The sequence below is a fragment of the Equus asinus genome, chromosome 7, assembly GCF_041296235.1.
Source record: "Equus asinus isolate D_3611 breed Donkey chromosome 7, EquAss-T2T_v2, whole genome shotgun sequence".
In the NCBI taxonomy this organism is placed as follows: Eukaryota; Metazoa; Chordata; class Mammalia; order Perissodactyla; family Equidae; genus Equus; species Equus asinus.
Window position 1 is genome coordinate 50,063,297 of NC_091796.1, and position 13,456 is coordinate 50,076,752.

Sequence of the window (13,456 nt, forward strand, 5' to 3'; positions counted from 1 at the left end):
TTTGAATGCTTCCTGTGTGTGCAAGGCACAATGCCAGGCATTGTGGGTGATCCAGATATGAGAAGCAACCATGCCCAGTTAGTGTGCTTTACAACTGCAGAGAATTTCTAGTCATATTTGTTTATAAGCCTTACAATGGAATATTTCTTAACAACTGAAAGACCCTGGTCAGTGTGATTCAAACCGGGCCTTGCTAAAAGAAAGTTGCCTTGAAGAAAGAACAACTAGAATTTTAATATTTTCTTGTCTCAAGTAGACTAGTTATATTTTTACTAGCTTTTATTACTCTGTAATAAAAGGTCCTGTGCTGGTGATAGGAGAGGAATTTTGCTGGGCTAACACAGGAAAACTCAGTCCCTTTACCCACTCACTGAAGTTCTCTTAACCGCAGATGGTCAGCTATTATTCTGAAACAGTTTCTGAAGTTATAAATTAGACGTCATCAACTAGTAATATACCATTTTTTTTTTAAAAAAAAAAGTCTCTTTTCCAAACTGCCATGGAATCTGGAGAGAGAAAAAAATGTTTAGTAGCTGCATTCATCACTGCACATGACTTTTATAACCTGGGATATTTTGCTTTCTCGAAACAAAATTATAAATCATGCCTGTTTTTTAAAATTTGGTATTTTTGAAAGTTTTGTTTATGAAGAGGATACATTTGTATAAACTATTAGATTAGTAAGTCCATTGCTTGACGAAATTAATGTATTCACACCTGAGTCAAAAATCACAATACAAATAAAGCTGAAAGAAGCCAGAAGAGGGGAAATACTTAAATACCGCCTTATGTCTAAAAGCCTCATTTTCATGGAAAAGAAATAAACACTCTAACTTATTGAGGAGAGAGAGCTAATTCATGATAGTGATGGTTTAAACATAAAAGGAAAAGAGGAAAGAAAATAACATATGTTTGAATTCTAAAATCCTGTTACATCATGACACCTAAAATTGGAAAGAAGATGAAAAACACATCTTGAAAGCTTAGTCCACACGCTTGGCCCCCCCTGCCTGCACAGAATCCCTGTACCATTTTATTAACACACTTTTTCACATGTAACAGTTGGATCTAATGAGAGGCTAAATCTTGCCTTTGTGTTAGAAATTGATTTATTTTTTCCCTCATTCTGGATTTTCCTGTAGCCAGCCCCAGGGCTTCCAGAGCCTGCTTCATTGTTCATTAGTATTTATCACTTTTACAGATTGCCACGGGGTGCTCAGAACTATACCACGCTATTTGAAAGAAAACACAAAATCCCTGCTTTTGGGGGAGGTGGGGAAGACCATTAAAAGCATTCACAGAACGTAAGAAAAGGAAAATACAGGCGCAGTGGAACAATGTGGCCCGTAGGAGGGCTGCTTCAGCCACCTCTGAGAGGTAGATTCTGAGGGGAGATGGAAGAATGTGCGGTAGAGAACTCTTTCTCCCTCTTAGCCTGACCACCCACCACGATGGCTTCAGGTCAGCGGGCTACCTCCGAGCAGGAGCAGGTGGCAGGCCCAAAATGGAGCGAGCCAGGTATTCAAGTCACATAACAGAAGGAGCGAAAAGTGCAGTTCCTCCTCAGTGGGCAAATACCATTCGTGTGACAGCATTCAGGGTCAGGAGAATGCTTGACGAAGGAATCAAGACAATCTAATTCCATTACCTTTTATGAGTATTCAGAGAAAACTTCTATAAAAACTGAGGATGGAAACGGTGCATAGTGATGACATACACCTATGCCCTCACACAGATCTGGTTTCCTCTTTCATATTACCCAATAAATGCAATTTCCTCCTGAAGTGTGTTTTTTAATAAATCAGATCTGTAGGATTCTAAGATAGGTGTATTTTTCTGGGTAGGAAAGTGATGCATTTGGTTTCATTTCCTCCTGGTGTCATAATCCTTCGCCATCAGCAATGCTACCAAGATTGAAACACTGATTTTAATATTTCATACTTTAATTGACTATAGTGCTCCTGTATATCTACTCGGTTTGAAATTTTGGGTGACAGTATATTTTAAGCTCAGTCTATTTTAATTCTTATCCTAGACTCTGGAATCGTATGACAGCAGGTTTAAGGCTAATATTAACCACTTCTTACTTTTGGCAGGTTGGAATAAATATTATTGAATGGGTCTGTAAAGTCAGGTAAAATATACTCAAAATCATCTTTATATTCATTCTTGTAACCACAGTGCCTGCCACATTGCAGGCACTCAATAGCTGATGGAAGAATGATGACAGAAAAGTACATAGTTAGAAAGAGGAAGAAGAGCAAAATCTCCTTATGCAATTATAAGGAACTCTTTCTAACCATGTTTAGGTTTCCATTAAAGTAATTACCGTCACCAAAAAGTAAAACTCAGGTGAGATGCCCTTGTACATCCGATGATTGTAATTGGTTCCAAAAGAGCTACAGTTTACATGTTAGAAAAGCAAATAATTTACATGAAGTCCTCATAAAATAAAACTTGCCTTACTTATATGATGTAAATGGTAAATGTGGCATTAGAGTTCTGCTTCTTTCTCCAAAAGATATTTTTTAAAAAGCTCCCACAAATGTCATCCCATCTATTTTTAAGCAGAGTGCTTCTGGATAAACAGCTGAATTGTCTAAACCCAATGGGAAAATTCAGCAATTAAATAAGCTATTTCATCTCCTTGAAAGTAAGTTGTGCACACTGACACAGAACATATGGATTTTTGCATAGAATTATGTGTAAATTTTCATAACTTTGAAAATAAAATTCTAGTACAAGCTGAAAAAATAGGAACGAAAAATATATTCTTTAATAATAGTCCTTTAAAGATTTTAATTTCTGCTTCTCCTAACCAGCTTTCATCAGTTTCCCGTTAAAGCCTGTTCTTTAGGTTTTCTTTGCAAGTGATGGAGTAGTAGCTGTAGGTTGAGATAATGCAGAGACTATCACAAATTCTATAAAACAGAGCTGTACCGGCTATAAATCGGTGGTCCTACCACAGATTTCATTTTTTTAAAGAAAAGTGGGTTGGAGCCAGCCCTGATGGCCTAGTGGTTAAAGTTCAGTGCTTTCACCACTTCGGTGACCCAGGTTCAGTTCCTGTTCATGAAACCCCACCACCCATCTGTCAGTAGTCATGCTGTGGTGGTGGCTCACATAGAAGAACCAGAAGGACTTACAACTAGAATATACAACTACGCCCTGGGGCTTCGGGGAGAAAGAAAAAAATGAAGAAGATTGGCAACAGATGTTAGCTGAGGGCAAATGTTTCCCAGCAAAAAAAAAAAAAAGTGAATTGGAGGTTTTGCCACAGAATTCACTAAGTTTTTAAAATTTAACTCATTTTTTATTGAGATCACGTTGGTTTATAACATTATGTAAATTTGAGGTGTACATCATTATATTTCGACTTCGGTGTAGACAGCATCGTGTTCACCACTCAAAGTCTAATAAAAGGTATATGTGTTGGGGCTGGCCTGGTGGTGTAGTGGTTAAGTTTGCACACTCCGCTGTGCTGGCCTGGGGTTCACCAGTTCAGATCCGGGCACAAACCTACCCACTGCTTGGCAAGCCATGCTGTGGTAGGCATCCCACATGTAAAGTAGAGGAAGATGGGCACGGATGTTAGCTCAGGGCCAATCTTCCTCGGCAAAAAGAGGAGGATTGGCAGTGGGTGTTAGCTCAGGGCAAATCTTCCTCAAAAAAAAAAAGTTATATATGTTAATTCTGAAAACATACAAACTGTACAGAATGGCATGGAGTTAAAAGTAAAAGCCCTTGCTCCCCAGTCTCCCCATTCCTACTTCCTAAAGATAACCACCACAGTTATCATTTTAACATTTCCTTCTGATATTTTATACATGAATTCAAACAAAAATATATATGTGTATATGTGTTTTTTCTTCTTTTTTAACAAACTGGTATCGTGTGTAAATACTGTTCAGCACTTGGCCCTTACACTTTATAGACTATATTGGTCCTCTTTCCATGTCGGTGCATGTAGATCCGCCTCATTCTTCTAATAGCTATGAAATGCTTCACTATATGGGAGTGTTCATTCGTTTAGCAAATGTTTAATGCTCCTCTGTCGTGTGCTGGGCACACTTCCAGACACTGAGAATACAGACTTGAAGGAAACGAAGTCCCTGCCTTCATGAAGACCTCATTCTACTATATTTCAACATTACATATGGAGGAACTAGCATGTTAACAGTACATACTTAGCAACGTTATTCACGATCACGTTTTTAGCTTTACAAACAATGCTGTAATAAGTCACCTAGGAAATAAATCTTTGTATCAATTTATCAGCTGAATAAATTGCAGACTTTATTTTGATATATTTAGCCTTTCAGTCAATGCTTTCTTTATATCATCAACTTCTATAGAAATGGATCATGAGTTTTTCATTGTTAATTAAATTAATGCAGTAGTAGGATTTTTACACTGAGGTACTCTGTGTTCTGTAAATCTACATCCTCATGTACCTTAAGGAAGATATTAAAATTTTGTCAGAATTGAATCCTCCTATACTAGCCTGTGATAATGCTCCAAAGGGCAATTGGGTCAGATGCCCAGTATCCCTCTACTTCTATTGATCACATGTGCTGGAAACTTCTGATTTAAATATTTCATGATACCCAAATGCTTCCCAGACACAATTTTTATGTCTCCTTTTGGTTTCTATGTAACATAAGAACAAGGGAAAGATGTTCTGTAAATCAAAACAAAACAAATAAATGCATTTCCTCATTCATAGAAAATTCAAGAAAATTATGCCTCCTACAAAATTGGGCAGAAAAATCAATTGTTAACTTACATGATTCTCATTCAGAAAGCCATCCCTGAAAACCCCAGAGAGGCAAGGTGCTTATGAGTTTCTCTTGCCTCTGTGCCCCATTTATTTATTACAACTGAAATCAGGTCAATATTTACATCTAGGAGCACCTTAGATAAAAGGAGAGAAGAAATCCGAGTTGTTAGTCAGGTGGGTATACAAGGGAGAAAGTAGTGTCTACCCCCCACCTTGGTGGTGGGGAGGGCACTAAGATGCCCCACCTTTCCCACCTACTCCTACCCCACAGGGGTCACTCCACTCCCAGAACATGTTCTCTATGTTTCAGACTTACTCCATTGAGATCAGGGACATTTGACTGGTTTGGGTAGAAACTAGGAAGCCGCTTAAATTTTTTTTTTCCTGACTTAAGAACTATGTCCTCCTAACAAAAAAGTTCCCTGTGGACATTCTGACACAAAACAGTTTGTTTTGTTTTGTCTTTTTCTGGATGTTGTCCAAATCTGCCTCATGAAAAAGAAAATAATTTCTTTTTGTCAAATGGGATATCATAAGTGGAGCTTAATTTAATGCTTTCCTATTAATTCAGAATTTTTTACTCTGCATAAACAATTGCAAACTTGAGTGGGAGGTTAAGTGCCCACTCATCCAGCTGTAGTGAGGTGTTTATGAATTGCAGAAAGCCAGCATTGTTACTAGGAAGTATGAATATCCAAAGAACCCAAATCAGGTCAGTTTGACTCATTACCAAAAAGGTAAAGAAAGAAAAAAAAAAGACCAAAAAAAAGCCCTTCTCAAATGAAATATATCTGCATTTTACTGTCCGTAGGTAATTCACAACTTCTGTAATAGGAAAAGCATCATCACTGAATATGAAGTGTGCATATGTATTCATGTATGTGTGAGAGAACCCTAAAGACTGAATTCCAGTCAATATTTGGCAATAGAAGGAATAATGGAGCATGCATGCCATTAGCAAAGATTCTTCTACATCCAAAGATAATTATTTATTATCCTGAGTAAGACTTACCTCATTAGAGTTTTTACCATAAAATGTTGTCATGGTCTAGATTCATGATATAAAATGCAAGACGTGACACCTATTTTAATAGGCCAATGCCACTTTCATTTCTCTATTACTGTATTTCATTTGCACAGATTCCTTAAGTGGAACAAATAACGGCGTAGACTTGACACAATGTGTAAGTTCCCAAAGACTGGGTTTTGTTATGGTTCCTCCTCTCTACACACGGAAGCCTCCCTCTCTTTTTGTCCTCTACGCATCCATACAGGGAGATCAAAACAGTTTTAAAATTGTTGAAAAGTATTCACATAGATTAATTATTTTTTTATTTTGTTGAGTTTAGTGGATAGATAGTTACAATTTGATGAAGCCGAAAGCGCACAGGTCCGAGAGAGAAGAGATCTGAATTCTAGCCCAACTCTCCTCCTTATTAGCCATCTAACTGTCAGTTTCTTCATTTGTAAGTGAGCGAGTTGACATTTATTAAAGTATGATGTGAATAGATGTTCATGTGAAGAAAAGGAATTGAATTTGATATACTGAGTAATATACTTAGGTTTCTTTACTGGCAGACATCCTGGAATCTTTAAGATGATAATATGGATGGCAGCTCTCTGAGAGAGCAATGCAACATAGAACCAAACCTCTTCCATCTTGGAAAGTTCTTCCACAGAGTATTTCTAAGGATGAGTGATCCATAAAATGTGCTTTGGAATACAGTGAGTGAGATGACAGTTTTAGAATTCTGCTTGACTGGTCCTGCCATGGTCTGGTGATGGGGCTCTCTGGGCCTAGTGGAGTTCATTGACTCTGCTGTGGGATGTGGTTGCGGTTCCCTAAAGATCTCCATAGACACATCCAACTACAGCTCCCAGGAGGCCACCAAAGACTCTCCTCTGGGTGCTGGTTATGCATCCACCCCCAACCCCAACCCACCACCAGGGTACTATACCCCTCCACCAGCTCCTTCATGACCTATTCTGTTTAGATATCCACTTGCCCACATCTAATGCCAGGTTTCCTCCCTTCCGTTGGTGGGGACTAAATCCAGGACTAAAAGTTCCCACACTTCCCGACTGATTAATAAATCAGGTATAACTCAGGCAATGTAATAAAAGATTTCATGAGCAATTTTATTTTATTGTATTGTGTTTGATTTGATTTGATACTCTCCTTAAAACTAGGAATATAGGCATAAATAAGATATAGTCTCTGCCAGACAAATGACATCATTCTTCCTCTCAAGTTGCTTACAGATTGGTGAGTGAGACAGATTTATAAGCAAATGGTTTTAAAATAATATGATAAGTGTTACATTAGTAGTATATTCAGGTTATTAGAGTAAATATTTTTTCTAGGTTAGCTCTCTGTTTTATTTAGACAAATCATTATGGAATTTTTGGTCTTGTAGAATGTAGGAGGGTTTAAATAAAAGATCAGTGTTTGAAATTCCTGTTTATTTGATGTGATAATGACGTTTCAGGTGACTGTAGATTTTTCCCGTTCGTCAACAAGAGATGAAAATTTCATGAATAATTCCCTTGCTCTTAAAAACTTGTCAATTAAATTGATGTGCCAGGCACTCTGCTAGGCTTTGTGTGCAAAGCCAGCACAGAGAGGCTCACTCTGCTGCGATGGCCTTTGGGGGCCTCCTGAACAGCTGGTTAGCAAGTTAGTAGTTACACTTACGTCTTTGACCCAAACTAACTCCTTAGAAGAATAAAAGGAGCACATACAGCTAGCAGCTGAGGAGAACCCATATATCAGTCAGTGCTATGGGGGCCCTGTCTGCTCCTGGAGTCTTGCACCCACTACCCTAGAAGTTGCCACTCAAGTTCCCATCTGTGATTATTGGTTCTATGCAGCCATCTGGCTAAGCTAGAGTCCCCAGTTATTTTAATCTGACACTAATCTAGATGTCACTGTGAAGGAATTTTGTAGATACAGTTCCTATCTACAGTCATTGACTCTAAGGAAAGGAGATTACCCTGGATAATGTGGGTAGGCCTCATCCAATCAGTTGAAAGACCTAAAAGCAAAACTGAGATTTCCCTGAGCAGCAGAAATTCTGCCTCCGGTCTGCAGCATCAGCTCCTGCCTGAGTTTCCAGCCTACCAGCCTGCCCTGCAGATTTCACACTTGCCACCCCCCATAATCATGTGAGTCAGTTTCTTAAAATAAATCTCTGTTTTTTCTGTTCTGCTCTAAGAACCTTGGCTGACCCATCGTCCCTCACATACAGGCCTCTGGAGATTCCCCCAAATGCACTATCTTCCCCACCCCAAGCCGGCTCCCACTCCCAGGCTCAAAGAGCTTTGGAACCTTTGCATATGCCCTCATGGTTCAGCCCTTTTATGAATTAAATAGGCTGTAGGGGTTGGCCCCACGTGGAAACTTAGCCATCGCTTACAACATGAGTCTGACATGAAAATACCTTCTAAATTCCCAAAACCAAGCTTTTATTTAGTAAACATTATGCATATATACATATATATATAATTTTATATTATCTTTATCCTTATAGTAAGTCCCTAAAGTATGTTACTGTCCTCATTTTATGTTTGAGAACACCGAGTTTCAAAGATATTAAGGTAACTGGGCCAAAATCACATGTCTGGTAAGTGGTAGAGTCAGATTTGAACCCAGGTTATCCTGATTCCAAAACCTGTACTATAGTCATGTGTCACTTAACAACAGGGCTATGTTCTGAGAAATGTGTTGTTAAATGATTTCATCCTTGTTAGAACATCATAGAGTGTACTTACACAAACTAGATGGTCTAACCTACCAAACACCTAGGCTATGTGGCACTAATCTTATGGGACCACCATCATATACGTGGTCCATCCTTGGCTGAAATGTGCTTATACGGCACATGACCGTTTATTCATTGCACGATGCTTCTTGCCTATAAGTGAAAAACTATCTGGGCATGAATTACATGGTGGGAAAATACTCCATTTTCTTCTGGACCACATTTGTAGGTGTGCTGTATGGGGAAGGATTTAAACATTACCTAACATTTATTGAGGGCTTACTATGTGCCAAGCTCTTGTTTTGTCTATGAAAGATTCCTTCAATGAAATGTCTCGGTTGAATTACACATCATTTCTTAGTTGATAGTTGAACACTTCAAAATTCTAAAACATATTACTAATGATTTTCGTCCCAGTTCCATCCATTTTGGTCATGGATATTTAATGGGATTTCTTTCCTCCTGTTCCTAAATGATAAATATTTCACATTGACATCAAAAACCATATAAATTAGAATAAAAAGACAGGATTGTTCTAAGGTGAATGAAAGCCATTTACTTATTTATTTGTTTGCTTATGTGTTTACTTACTTCAGTTTTTAAAAATGTTTTCAACCCCATAGCGCCTGCTCGCAGAGGTTGAGAAGAACATGCAAAAACATTCAACATCAGGCTGCCTACCCTTGCTTTGTGCATGTGGTACTATCGCAAGTGGTGGACTCACTCCATCTGGTTGGGCAGCTCCAACCCTGGCCAGTGAGTTCTCTGACTCTTGGCTACACTGGAGGCCCATTCACAAAGATGCTCCTGTCTGTCCTCATTCTGAAGATAGAGAGCTTTCAGGAAATATTCTTCTACACGAGTACAATCAGTAAAAGTAAAGGTAACTAAGAGCCAGAGAGCTCAATTCAAGAAGTATCACTTTAGAGTCTCAAAGCTATTCATTCAACAAACACATACTGAGCATTTACTTTACAGAAGGTACTTCAGGAGAAACGAAGATGAACAGCATCTCTCTGATTAATAATAAACGGATGCTCGGTGCTGGATGCTCTAAAAGCGGTGTTTTTCAAACCAATGGTTGCAATCAATTAGTGGTTAGTGAAATCAATTCACTGGGTCACCAACAACATTATTTTTAATTAAATAGAAGACAATAGAAGAGAATTTTAAAAAGACAGAATGCATGGCATGCAGAGAAGTTAAGTATTTCTTTCTTTCTTCCAGTTGTATATGTGCATATACTGGCTTCCAAAGTAAGATGTGTTTCTTACTGTGAAACGTAGTCAAAAACTGTTTAAAAGCTATTGCTCAAGAGAGAGAGAATAAGAAAACAAAAGCCTTGCTCTGGAGAAGCTGGTGTCTTGCTGGGAAGATAAAGCTAATTAATGAACAGCAGAACACTTTGCATAAAGCAGCTAATGACTAAGGAGTAGAATGAGTGTTGCTGATTGGGTGTCCCAGTGGGATTAGGACCAGAGAAAAATCCCTGTGACAGTTCATTACTCCTTCCTCCTTGAAAAACCTTCCTCACTCAGCTTCCAGGACCTCATTTATCCTTCACACACCTCACTGATCCTTCTCAGACTGGCTTGCTTGTTCCTTCTCATCTCCTCATCTCCTCAGGTTGGATCAGTGCCAAATGGCCCAGCTCTTAGGCCACTTCTCTCTTCTACCAACACTCATTTCTTAGGTCACCTCGTTCGTTCTCAGAGCTTTAAATACCCTGTGAATGTCGACATTTCTTTTCTCAGCCCAGATTGCCTGAGCTCTCAAATTTATATATCCAGATCCCTATTCAGTACCTACTTAGACATCTCATGGGCATCTCAAATTTAATATGTCCCAAACTGAACTCCTAATCTTTGTCCCCATTTCTGTGCCTCCCTTAAGCCTCCCCATCTCAGCCAATGGGAATTCAGTTCTTCTGGTTGATCAAGACAGAAACCTTGGCATCATCCTCAACTCCTCTCTTTCTCTTAATTTCCACATCTAAATCACTCATTAAGAAACCTACTGGCCCCATCTTCTCCCGACCCCTCAATACTACCACCTTTCCGCACCTTCAACTCTGGTCTGGATTATTGCATGAGCTTCCTAACTGGTCCCTCTGATTCCACCCCTTTCCCCTCTAGTCACTCTCAACTCTGCAACCTAAGTGATCCTTTTAAATCAGAATGTGTCACATCTCTCATCTGAATCTCCAATCTATTCCCATCTCACCCTGAGTAGAAGCCACAGTCCTTATAATGGCCAGCAAGGTCCATGTGATCCAGACCCTACACCTGCCCATCATCAGTCTGTCCTCACCTTCCATCTCCCCTCCCTCCACTCCGCCCACCTGGTGTCTGCAGGTCAGCATTGCAGGCGTGTCACCTCTCAGGAACTTCTCACTTACTCTTCTTTCAGACTTGAGCACTCTCTCTACACATCTCAGGGCTAACTCCCTCCCTTATTCAATCTTTACTCAGAGGTCGCCTTCTCAGTGAGGCCTTCAAAGACCATGCTCTTTAAAATCGCATAGCCCACCTCCCACCCTCCTCCACATCCACTCTGTTCCCCCTCCTCTGCTTTCTCTTTCTCCATGGCACATATCACCATCTAACATACATTTTCCTTATTTTATTAATGTCTGTCTTCCTCTTTCCCCACGAAGGCAGAATTTTTTTCTGTTTATCCACCGCTGTATCCCCAGTACCTAAAGCAGTACCTATTTCACAATAATATGCTCAATTAATATGCACTGAATAAATTAATACATGCTTTCAAATATTTTGAAAAAGTCACAAAAGAAATGGTACTTTTAACTCCAGCTTAACCACTAGGAGAAGGAAGAGAAGACCATAATAAAATGTGGTCTAAGAAACCTTACCTCAAACCCTACAATGAGTACTCCAGTTGGGACATTTCCTTTCAATGGAGCTTCAGCCAGTTTGGAAATACTGGTTCAGATAGCTACCGAGTGTGTTACACTCATCTGGCACATGCTTGTGTGACAACTCCTGTCACTTCTAGATACCAGGCTGCCTAGAGGAAGTGGGCTGAAATATAGGTTTAAAGTACAAATCTTCAAGAGGCAGCTTCCCCAAACGGTGATTGTGAAAGTGGAATTTTGTATTACACATGTGCGTAAGGACACCCAAAATATTATTTAGTTCTTTCTAGATATCAAGAACTAGATTCACATAACTTGAAAGATAGTGGTTTTATTGAATTAGAATGAGTGGGATTCATGAAGGAAAGATTCTATTTTGGCCCATTTGAATGCAGTATACTTTTAGGTGTTGTGAATGTAACTTGGAATAAAACATCCAAGCAGCACCGAGATGCAGTGGTAATCTGATGAAAGTGATGAAAAGCAGAAAATTTTGACTTGTATCTCTTCGTAAATCTATTGCTTTTTTCTTTATGGATGCCAAATAGCTAAGTTAATGATTCACAAGTGCAATAATTTACAACCTCATTTGAGAAACTTAGTATCCCAAAATTAGTGGTAGAAAACATAACAGAAAATATTTGCTGAAATTTATTTCAAAATTTATAATTTTGAAATTAAATATTAACACTAGAGGTGATTGGCTTGATATTTTATAGACTCTAAACTAGCTGTACCGTTTTTTCATAATAAGATTATCAACTTTTTCCTAAGGGAAAAATCCATACTCATAAGCATTTGGAAGATAGCTGTACTATTTATTATATAATTATTGGATTTTAAATTCTGAGGAAAAAGATCCATATTCATAAGCATTTGGCAAGTAGTGGAATCTCAGACATGCTGAGAGATTTATAAGATTTTAGCCAACACTAAAGTTTAGTTTTGATGAAGGTATCTGAGCTTCTGTTAACCCAGGAGGAAGATCACTGACCTTACCCACATCTCTGCTTCTGAATACCCGACAGAATTCTAGTTTGCCTCATGGAATTCAACTTTTGAAATTTTACCTACAAATCACAGGGGATGTGGTGGACAGACACCACCACAAAGGGACTACAACAGTAATGGAAAAGTATGATAGCTCAGCAAGCCATTGCAAGCCAACAGATCTGCCTCCAAAGACATGTTAGAAATGAAGAGTTCTATTAAAAACTAAGAAAGGGCTCTAAATAGCTTATCTGCTGTATAGTCAGTGTAAGCACCTAAACCTTTATTGTTTTTATCTTGCAATCTTTCAAGATTCTTTTGTTCTTCCTTATGTTTCACTACAACTTGTAGTCAACTATAACTGCTAGGTAATGAGTAATCTGCGAACATTACTTTAAGGTCTTTTGGTTCTTCCAAGCATCTAACCCTCACTACTTGTTACAATTTCCAAAATGTTATAGCATTGAATCTCCCAGCAACTTAACACTTGAATTTTATGTTTAATGGAAAATTACTAAGTTTTGAAACTTAAAGACAGCAGCATGAAATGATGAAAAAAGCATAGAAATTTGAGTAAGACAAACCTGCCTTTCAATTCTGACTCTGATGTACTAGCTGTTAAATGTACTCTTAAGTTATTTAATAGCATGAAGTCTCAATTTTCTCGTCTTTGAAATGGGATTACTAACAGCATTGGGTTTTTGTATTCCGCGAGATAAGGTTTGTATATTAGGAATTATAAAATGGCTACCAGCAGGTCCTAAGGCTGATTGCTTCCCTATTGATGTACTGAATGAGAGAGGAACTATCTCAGTCTCAGCATCCCAAGGTCCAGAGATGCTTGCTGATTGAACAGGCTTAGATCACACACTCAGCCCTGAGCCAGGCCATGGAGCTGAGGAATGTGATGTGCTGATTGGCTGAGCCCGCCTCCTGTGCTACTCCTGTAACATATGGACCTCAAGTTGGGGGAGGAAGGTTCCCCAAAGCAAAATCACGAGGATGTGACTACAGGAACCAGAAGTAGAATGAGGGTAGCAAAACCCACAA

General features: G+C 38.8%; 1 protein-coding gene across 19 annotated transcripts in view; it reads left to right on the forward strand.

Annotated features, from left to right (window-relative positions):
- DLGAP1 (DLG associated protein 1) overlaps positions 1-13,456 on the forward strand; it is an 843,533-nt gene that overhangs the window by 563,077 nt on the left and 267,000 nt on the right. The gene's annotated exons all lie outside the window — the stretch shown is intronic.